The 10095-nt window shown below is 41.8% G+C and overlaps 1 non-coding gene across 1 annotated transcript; it reads left to right on the forward strand.

Annotated features, from left to right (window-relative positions):
- Positions 1-9392: 9392 nt before the first annotated feature.
- On the forward strand, positions 9393-9467 carry Trnas-cga. Its single transcript has one exon. It is a non-coding gene; the product is annotated as a tRNA-Ser (tRNA).
- The last annotated feature ends 628 nt before the right edge of the window (positions 9468-10095 follow it).

The following is a 10095-nucleotide window of genomic DNA, read 5'->3' on the forward strand; positions in this document are numbered from 1 at the left end:
TACAGAAGCGTGTGAATACTTCACGGGGTCAATTGACACTGCTCCTTTTATGAAGTTCCTACACATCCAAAATTAACTATTGTTTTTCCCGGCCGGTAAAACACCAATTGCGGCGGGACGAGGTTTGATTGTGGCGTAATTGTTTGATCACTGTCTTTCGTCGTACTCTTTACTACAAAAGTTCCACTTACCTCAGTACGGCGTCAGATCACCAGACCGTATCTCTGCATACGTAGGTACTGTTCAGACGACGTTAAAAGCAGTATTGATTAAAAACATTGTCGATACTCACTCTGAAAAGACCATATAAACTCTAGTAGCAAGCTATAATGTAATATCTTATAACAATTTTCGGGTGGAGGACGATTGCTTCATCTCTTTAGTAAAAGGTCAAAACTATAGCACGGGTGTTTTTATTTTATAGTTCAACAAAAAACACCTGCCATCAGCCCGAATTTACTTAACTAACGAGATCACTGTTCTCAGTTCACAGTCATGCAATACATTTCACACGCAAAACAGCCAGAAAAACACCTAAGTCCGACCCGAATTATTACGTGATCTACAGTCAATACTCTGCTGCTATATCTGAGTTTCGCATTCAGTCCTTTTCAGTTGATTTCTATGGAAGAAACTGCTTGCCAAATATTCCATAAACGATTACGAAACACGCCACGCGGAAATTTTACTGAGGCCGAAAGTTCACACACGGTTCTCACAATCCAAAAACTTCCAGACTTCACAAAACTGTCCGCAAATACCACTACTATTACGGCCACACAATCTGGACGCGAGAGGCCAATTATTTCTTCATTTTACACACAATAAAGATGGAAGCGTTCAACATGACCTGCACGTCCGATAGCTAACTAGCAACTCCTCTTCAGTCTGCTCTCTCCAGTATGACTGCCTAGGAGTGCCTGGGAATTCCTTAATCTTGCCTGGTTGATCAAAATGACCAGCCAATCAGAACTATTATTCGAGATTGTTCTCGCGCCAAAACTGTCCTACGCCAATCACTATCCACAAATCCATTTACTTCGTTTCAACATGCAGATGTTAGTATAATGTTTAACAAAACCAAACGAAAAGGAAACTAATCTTGAAATAAATTTATAAACTTATTACCTTGCAAACGGCTATTCTGGCTGCCTCCTTGGAAAAGCAATGTGACGTACGTCATCAGCAATGTGGGTAAAATACAACTTTCTCACGACACACTTACGTAATGGTGTATATAATATAATATTGAAATTTTACGTATGTCCCACATACACACTCTCACTCATTCTCATTCATTCCACAACAACAAAGCAAATAATTATTAATTTTTACTTGAATTTTTTTCTTACAAAAGTGAAAAGTAATTAAAGTTTTTAAATAAGAAAATCCTGACGAAATAGTGCTGTCCATTGAGAGTCCTGGAAATGTTTTCTAATGATACCAAAAGATTAACTATTATAGATCCTGAATTTAACCTTAAAAGTGTCGGTTTTTGATTCTTTAAGTAAATTTCTCTAACTACGAAACTATGACAGATAGAAAGCTGATATTTTTATACAATATTCTCTTGAATAACACAAGGTAGTGTTCCGATTTTTAACTAGATGGAATTATATTTATTATAGTTTATTTAGATTCTTAGAGGTTTGAATATACAGGGGCTCAAAGTGACCCGGATGCCGCTTCTCACTGCTAGTATAGCGACAGGTGCCAATGACTCATTGCTAAGACACAGCTGGCTGTTTACTTCACAGCCAATGGCTCCAGTGTTGTGGGCTGTACTGCAAGGTAGCTTACTGCAATAAATGTTATCGCGTATTAACTCGCGACGTTACATGGCGGATGCGAAGTACGACAAGAACTCGAAACATATTGCACGGATACAGGCTAAGTCGAAAGCCAAAATCAGGGAAGGTTGTGAATGCTTTCTGGGAATGTCGTTATGCGGTGGTAATAGATCATACTCCTAATGGGAGAAACTCTACAAGACCACATAACTGAAACATTTTCAAAGTATATTTTCTGGTTTCGAGGTGATAAATGAAACATTAGGAGTATCCCGCATACCTCCGCGTGGGCAGGAATCGTGAGTGACTGATTAATACATCCATACACTTACAGTTGCCATCTATTCCATACCTTCTGGGAAATCCCGTACTTCAGCTTTTTCTTTAAGTAGTCAGATTCCTGGTCTCGTAGTGCTTGGAATGTTTCCCGTATCTTCCTAACTTTTGCGATGGTAGTTAAAATAATTTATTTCGCCTGACACGCTACGGATATCCAGACAGTTTCTGTTCCTGTGGTGAAACAGTAAACAAGTGAACTGTTCTACAATTGTATGATCACATCTCCACTTTTGCTAAACGAAGAGAATATTTAAAATCCTTTTTTTTTAATTTGTGGATGTAGAATGTGCTGAAATTCGAAATTCTCCGACCTGTACCAACTACTGACAGAATCATCACAAAGTAGGAACCCATTAAACTTTACACGAAAAGTAATGATGATTGTACCAAATTTGTAAACATAGTTGTAAGCAATTCTGACGGCAGGAAAACAGAGTAAATAGCGGAAATTTATTTGACGTTTTTCCGTCGGTGCAGCTGTTTCAGATTGTTGTAACTTTTTAGAACGCTCTGACCTTAGCATAATGAAACTTTTGAGGATGGCAAGACTGTGACTAGTGAAATCGAACAATGTGTGAGCGATAGGTCTCTGGTACTGACATGAATAAAGTTTTCACGTTAACTTGTCCCAGAACCAGAAAAAAGCGTTGAAATTTTACGTGTCACTGAAAAGATAGTCGAGAATTTAAAATTGAAGATCAATTTGCACTGCCAATAAACTCTTGGATGCCTCTTTGTCTAAGTTACGAGCTAAGATTTAAGAATATTCAAGATAAAAATTGACTCGGATGTATATGGATGAACATATTTGTAGGATGGATATTCTAATGCAAGTGATATTTTGAAGCAAGGCATATCCATGCAAGGCAACGAAAATAGAACGTGGGTTAATGATTTCTGTACTCGAGAAATAAAAGTGTTCACATTCTGAATTTATTGAAAGCATTCTCAGCCCAAATGCTGATGCATATAGAATCTTTCCCTAATGAAGTTCATATTGGCAGATATGTAAATAACAGTGAATTTTAATTTTAGTTGTACAGGAATCATTATGTATGTAAAATGGAATGGATCTTTGCAAAAAGAAGCAAAGGCTGTATATAAATACAAGCAAATAATGTAAAATAATACATTGAAACATGTTTCCAATGTATTACTACTGTCCTATGTAAAAAATTGAAATTTTCTTTTGTAGGCTTGTTTTTGATCCCTCAAGTTGTCTGTAAAACGGTGACAACGCTATACACGCCTCGCCGTAGAAATTAGTACTTTCTATTTATCGCCTACTTCTGTATGACAAATTAACCGTGATACTGGAGAACTTTACCTCTGCAGAAAACAAAAGGTGTTTCTTACAGACATTTTGTAAGTGCCGTATGAAAATACCTCCTAGAGGACACCTGGTAGCATTCCCTCCTTGTTCTCCCCGTCTTAATCTGTTACGTTTCTAGCTGAGAGGACGTTAAGAGGCATGTGTGTATACCACACACATCGATATCATGCACGGTGTCTCATTCACGATTTAACCTTCTCTTGTCGCACAGTGACTGACCTGTACTGAGTCTAGCATATTACTGACCCAATGAATGTCATTATAAGAAGAAAGACAAAACACCAATACATTTGGAATTATCGTTCGGGTCGTATTCGTCTCTTCGCCGCACTCGAGGTCAGGAACAGCACGACTCAACTCGGCGTTGCACTACGCCTAAAAGGAATACCTCAGACTACAGAACGTAATCCAAAGTAACACCGACTTCAAATAGAGATAACTTTAATTCTGAAGAAAATGTTATTACCCTTCGTCCCACTATCGCGGGATTCATCGTACTTGTTCATTTATATTCTACTACGGTACGTGAGATTCCGATCCATCCACAAACTTTAATCAGAATCATTATTGAGAAAACCATGGTAAATCTCGTACCTTCTCACCTGCCGCCTCTTATAAATGAATGAGCGTCAAAATCGCTACTCAAGTGTCATTAACTAGTATAAAACGAACTTTCATCCTCTACTCAATACAACCAGACAACTGTGAAACTCACAGGCTTTCTTTACGTCGTGAACTCTTTCAATTTTATTCACATTCTTTGCTTAAGTTCCCCAGACTTCATTTGTATGAATATATCTGTGAATACGTAATATCAACTAAGGGCTGGATTCGTTCGCCTTAAGGTTGTAAACGAATTACCCTGATTTATGTAAAGTTTCGTTCAACTCAACAGCGAATTACCCAGTGAGACAGTAGGTTAAGTTGGTTTCCAATAATCATTTAACACTAAGACTACCTGTCTTCTTAAAACAGTTATTACTAAAAAACTCCGACTTGTCCGACATGAGCTAGTATAGGTGCCTCAGACAGCTGAATATTTTAGACAGACAGCCTGTAGCATAAAAAGTTATGAATTTATGTTTGATAGCTTGGACTAATTCAGTAATAATTTTTATATGCAGAAACGATGAAATCCATATTCGCAACGTGAATCTGTTAACGGAGTTCTGTCCAATAAAAGGGACTGAGGAGCGTGGAACTGTTTGTCATTCAACGAATTGCAGCAGATCTGCATTGCATGCTATTCGTTAAGGCAGTTGTATGACTTGCCAGTGATTGTAATGATAGATAAAGCACTTCGCACTAATCTTACAAAGCAATGCAAGAGAAAAATAGAAGCACTCTCCAGGCTTTGTTATCAAGTAAAATTTCCTCTATGAAGCTTAACCTAACAACGTAAAAAAACCGATCAAAGGTACAAGCATATTGTGTCCTCTTCGTCTGTAATCGTTAATAACTCTTCATGCTAGATCTTCACTAGTTTAGACATAGAACTTAGTTTCTAAGAGTTGTGAGCTGCACACTGTAGCTGCATAACATGGAATTCGAAGTGGAGAGACTCAGAGATGGTTTAGGATCCATTTTGCCTTGTTGCTAAGAGCATTACTAATTGCTCATATAGTTTATAGTACCAGGGAGCATTTCTATTACACATACTTTCCACGCAGTAAGGGATGCCTACTACTTTGCACGCTTTATAAAAAAACTATAAAACACCGGTATCGAATCGAGAACCCTTCTAGTGTAAAAAACGTAGAATAGAATGGACCCAATATTTGGTATTAAGGTTGCTTGTCAGTCTCAAAATTAGCTTTCATTATACGCATGAGAATATTTCCGTTGCTGCCCCTTAGGTAGGGCACACAAAAAAAAACTTACCTTACCAATACCATAATACAGTGACAGAAACTACCCATATATACCTTATTCTTCACTATATTTATGAATAGGGTACCATTAGTACCGGGATTCTGCATAATACTAGTTATGTACAACATCAAATTACCTTTCGTTACGAAAGTGCTATTCACTCTACGACTGTGACATGACTTCCGAAATGACAGAGATCAGCAGTCAATCGTGTTTCCTTTCTAGCCTCATTCAAGCAGATCCAGATTTTGGCTAGTGACTACCCATTATCAGTGCTAAAAAATTATAAGTCAGGGCATAGTATAAAAATATTACAACTCATGACATGATCTATATCGCTTGTGCATTAAATTACATGTCAGTATTTCAGAGTATCTGTACATATCATAGTAAGTCTACACCTGTTGTTGGGGCTCTTGCCGCACTTCATTCAAGACCACTGCGCAATGAAGGTACATTTGGCAGAGAACACATCGGTTGGCTGCATGAACTACGAAATACGTAACATTCCCAGTAAAGCAATTATGGTCTCTAATAAATCTTAAAATTTGCATAGGAATAAAATAAAATAACATAAAAGTAAAATTATTGACGTTGCTTACTGACTTACTACCACATTTAACAGTAAACGCTAGAAGATGTAAGAATGCCAGATTCACTCCTTGTGATCCAACTGCTTTGCGAGCTTTAAAAAGCGTAGCAAACGTCAATTTCGAAAAGAAAATCATAAAATATTTACAAACCACTGGGAGGCACATGATGTATGCTGTGTCTATTGGAACTGATTTGATTTGAATATCTTTTCTTTTGTGCGTTTTCTTAATCGTCGTGACGCGGTATGTGGCTCCTCTTACTTACTGAATAGTTCATAGATTGCGCCAAATATCAGAGAGATAGATCGTAGGTGCGATTTGCCAATCTGTAACGGATATGGAGAGCACTGATCCCCGTCCCGCTTCAAACAGATGTTTAATTACAAATACCATAAAAACAACATACTGAAATGCTGTTATTAACAATGTGCATGCATCTAAAGTAATAGAAGTGGAAGACGTTTGACAGGTTGAATGATGTAACCCTTATTACGTGAATGTCTGCTATGTCAATGGCCTAATCATTAATGAGATTGTCCGCAGCTCGTGGTCGTGCGGTAGCGTTCTCGCTTTCTGCGCCCGGGTTCCCGGGTTCGATTCCCGGCGGGGTCAGGGATTTTCACTGCCTCGTGATGACTGGGTGTTGAGTGATGTCCTTAGGTTAGTTAGGTTTAAGTAGTTCTAAGTTCTAGGGGACTGATGACCATAGATGTTAAGTCCCATAGTGCTCAGAGCCATTAACGAGATCGCACCAAACGCTTTTCTGACAACAAAACATCGGTAGCTCTTCAAAGAAGTCGAGAAACCTGAACCTCTAATACTTACGGAGCAATCTTGGAAACACGTTAAGGTCAGTAACTTATGTGTTGATATAAGTAAATGACCAGCCATGCTATCTCCCCGTGGCATCGTTTCTTTCCAGCGCAAGATGTTCCCCAAACCTAATTTCAAGCTTCCTTTAAGTTTGGCCAACGTAAAGAGCTCCACAGTCTGGTAAACAACTCTTCAAACTCCAAAAGCATGAAATAAAGTTCTTTGTATCTTCAGTGTGTTTCAGAATACTTCCTAGGTTACTTGTGGCTACAAGAGATGCTCTCTCATTATATTTCCTAGAGACAGTTGCAAACCTTATACCCATTTTTCCAAAGTAAGGTAAACTAATAAAGTTAGTATTTTGGTTTGAAATCATATTACTAAAAGGAGCCATCTTATTTTCGTATTTATTGACAGTGTTTTTGAATATATTACCTACAAAGTCTAGTAGATAGTTGTTCCTCGGTCTTAAGGGTCTTTTTCTTGGACTTTGCTTGCTGCTCCTTGCGCTTCACTGGCTGGGAGGCCTTCACTGATTCATTCTCCAGGATGGAGGAGGATCGTGAAGCATTACAACCAGCTGCTTGTGGGCAATTGAGCCACTGGTGGGCGTCATCTTTCCCACTGGTGGAAACCTGGAAAGGGAGGGACCCAAGGGATCCCCTATGAGCGAGAAGAGCCGAAAAAGTTCTGGTTGGAGGACGTGGGGGGTTCCGTTGCTCCCAAAGCAGGTGGTGCAGGATCAACAGGGAGGGAATTGCCCCTCCCCCCCCCCCCCCAATCAAGAGGGCATGTGTAGCCTCCTGGCTCTGACAGGTGACTGGGCTAGGTGGAGCTGATGGGGCTAGAACAGTTGTAATGGCGGTGTAACAGGAGGTCATACGAACAGGATAGAGGTGTTCAAACTTCTGCTTAGCCCCAGTGCAGGTCAGTTGGTCCTGGGTCTTATATTTTATTATTTTCGTCTCTGTCTGTAAAATCCTTCAGTCTGGCGAGCAAGGTGAATGATGCTCTCTGCAGTAGACAAAGACGGCTTGCGGGGCACAAGGAGTATTTGGATGTGATGGACGACCGCAATGTCGGCATGTGAGGCTGGAAGTACAGCAGGAAGTACTTCCAGTACTTAAAGCACCGCATTGGGGGAGGGATAGCGGGCTTGACGTCACAGCGGTAGACCATCACCTTGATCTACTCAGGCAAGGTATCACCCTTGGCCAAGATGAAGGCACTAGTGGCAACCTGATTATCCCTCAGACCCTGATGAAAGTGCCGGACAAAATGAACACCTTGCCTCTCTAAATTGGCGAGCAGCTCGTCATCAGACTGCAAGAGAAGGTCACTGTGGAATATAATACCCTGGACCATATTTAAGGTCTTATGGGGCGTGATGGTAACAGGACAAGCCCTCCACCTCCCCAAACGTGTCCTCTAAATACTCTACAAATGACTGAGGCTTCATCGTCCTGAAAGACTCCCCATTAGCTCATGTACATACTAGGTACCAGGGCAAATAACCTTCACTGCCGTCCTTAGCCTTTCGTTCATCCCATGACGTGGCCGGGAGGGAAATGATGTGGGGTTATACTTCTGCACATTGAACTGAGCCCTCGAAGGCTTAGAGAATGCTGGTGGTTGGCCACAAGAAAGAGAAGGTGTGCCACACTTCGTTGCGTGTCATCTGCCCTGATGCCACCCACTCTGATCAAGGGCCCTGCACACGGGCGCCACGCAGCCACAGCAAGGGCCATCTGGCAGGATGGCCATTCCCAGGAGCCCAATGCCACAGGGAGATAGGCATCTACCCCTTGGAATATGTGAGGAGTTAACGGCTCAGGCATCAGCCTGTGTTGTCAGGGGGCTACAACCAACAGGGTATACGGCCGCCCCACAGCAACAGACTGGCTACCGTGCTGGATATCAGGCGCATGGTCGCCGTCGTCGCAGAAAGTGACGCTGCATAGGGCATGGTGGAAACCGCTGCAATGCGATGACGAGAAAGAAGGCTAATGAACTCAACACGCTATGGACATGATGCATCATGTAAGGCACCCTTCCTCAATTGATTGCTCTTCATGAAAAATTGAAAATATGGAAGTCAATCCAGACAGGGGCCCATCACATAAAGGCCAAAAAGTGTGACTCTATTTAGTCGCCCATCTTATGACATGCATGAATATCTCTGGCCTATTCTAACCCCTGGACCCACAGGGGGGGAAGGAGTACAGCTTGTGGTGGGAGAGTTGGATGGTGAGGATGCATAGCTGTAGTATGGGTGTGGGAGGAGATAACATCAGTCATGATCTGCAGCAGCGAGACTGTGGCATGACAGATATCATCAGGTTGCTGGAAGCTTAGGGTTGGCTTTGTATCTTGATATCTATTGAGCCCTGGTAGAACATTAAAGTTGGCGCAGGAATAGCCATGCACCATTTTCAGACACTGACAGGGATGGGGCACGTGAGGACAAGGTAGGAAGTAAAAACGACTCACGTCCGGTACTCACAGCTTTACTTCTGCCAGCACCTCGTCTCCTACCTTCCAAAGTTTGGAAGGTAGGAGACGAGGTACTGGCAGAAGTAAAGCTTCCAAAGTTTGGAAGGTAGGAGACGAGGTACTGGCAGAAGTAAAGCTGTGAGTACCGAGCGTGAGTCGTGCTTCGGTAGCTCAGTTGGTAGAGCAATTGCCCGCGAAAGGCAAAGGTCCCGAGTTCGAGTCTCGGTCGGGCACACAGTTTTAATCTGCCAGGAAGTTTCATATCAGCGCACACTCCGCTTCAGAGTGAAAATCTCATTCAAGGTAGGAAGTAGATGTAGGGTATGTTGAGAAGAACAGGTAGGTGATCATTTCCAGTTGGGTCAAGGTCTGCTGCAACGAGGTGTCCAAGGAGGTTGAGAGACTCGCCGGCCACGGTGGCCGAGCGGTTCTAGGCGCTTCAATCCGGAACTGCACACCTGCTATGGTCGCAGGCTCGAATCCTACCTCGGGCATGGATGTATTTGCTGTCCTTACGTTACTTAGGTTTAAGTAGTTCCTAAGTCTAGGGGACTGATTACCTCAGATGTTGAGTCCCATAGTGCTTAGGAGCAATTCGAACTTTTTTTTTTTTTGAGGTACGCGAGGACGACGCCTCGGGTGGTGCTGCTTTCAGCACAGGTGTGCTATAGGATAGGGACAATGACGCCTTGGAGGGAGTCTGTAAACTGACGCCGCAACCAGAGTTCTGCAAGGGATATACCACGGATAAGATCAGCGGCAATAATGTAAGTGGGAAAGGTATGGTCAATGTCGCTAAGGAAATCGTAGGAGATGGTAGTATTAGGTCAGATGTAGATAGTAGCATAGGTAAAAGTAAAAG

Source organism: Schistocerca piceifrons, chromosome 4 (assembly GCF_021461385.2).
Source record: "Schistocerca piceifrons isolate TAMUIC-IGC-003096 chromosome 4, iqSchPice1.1, whole genome shotgun sequence".
Classification (NCBI taxonomy): Eukaryota; Metazoa; Arthropoda; class Insecta; order Orthoptera; family Acrididae; genus Schistocerca; species Schistocerca piceifrons.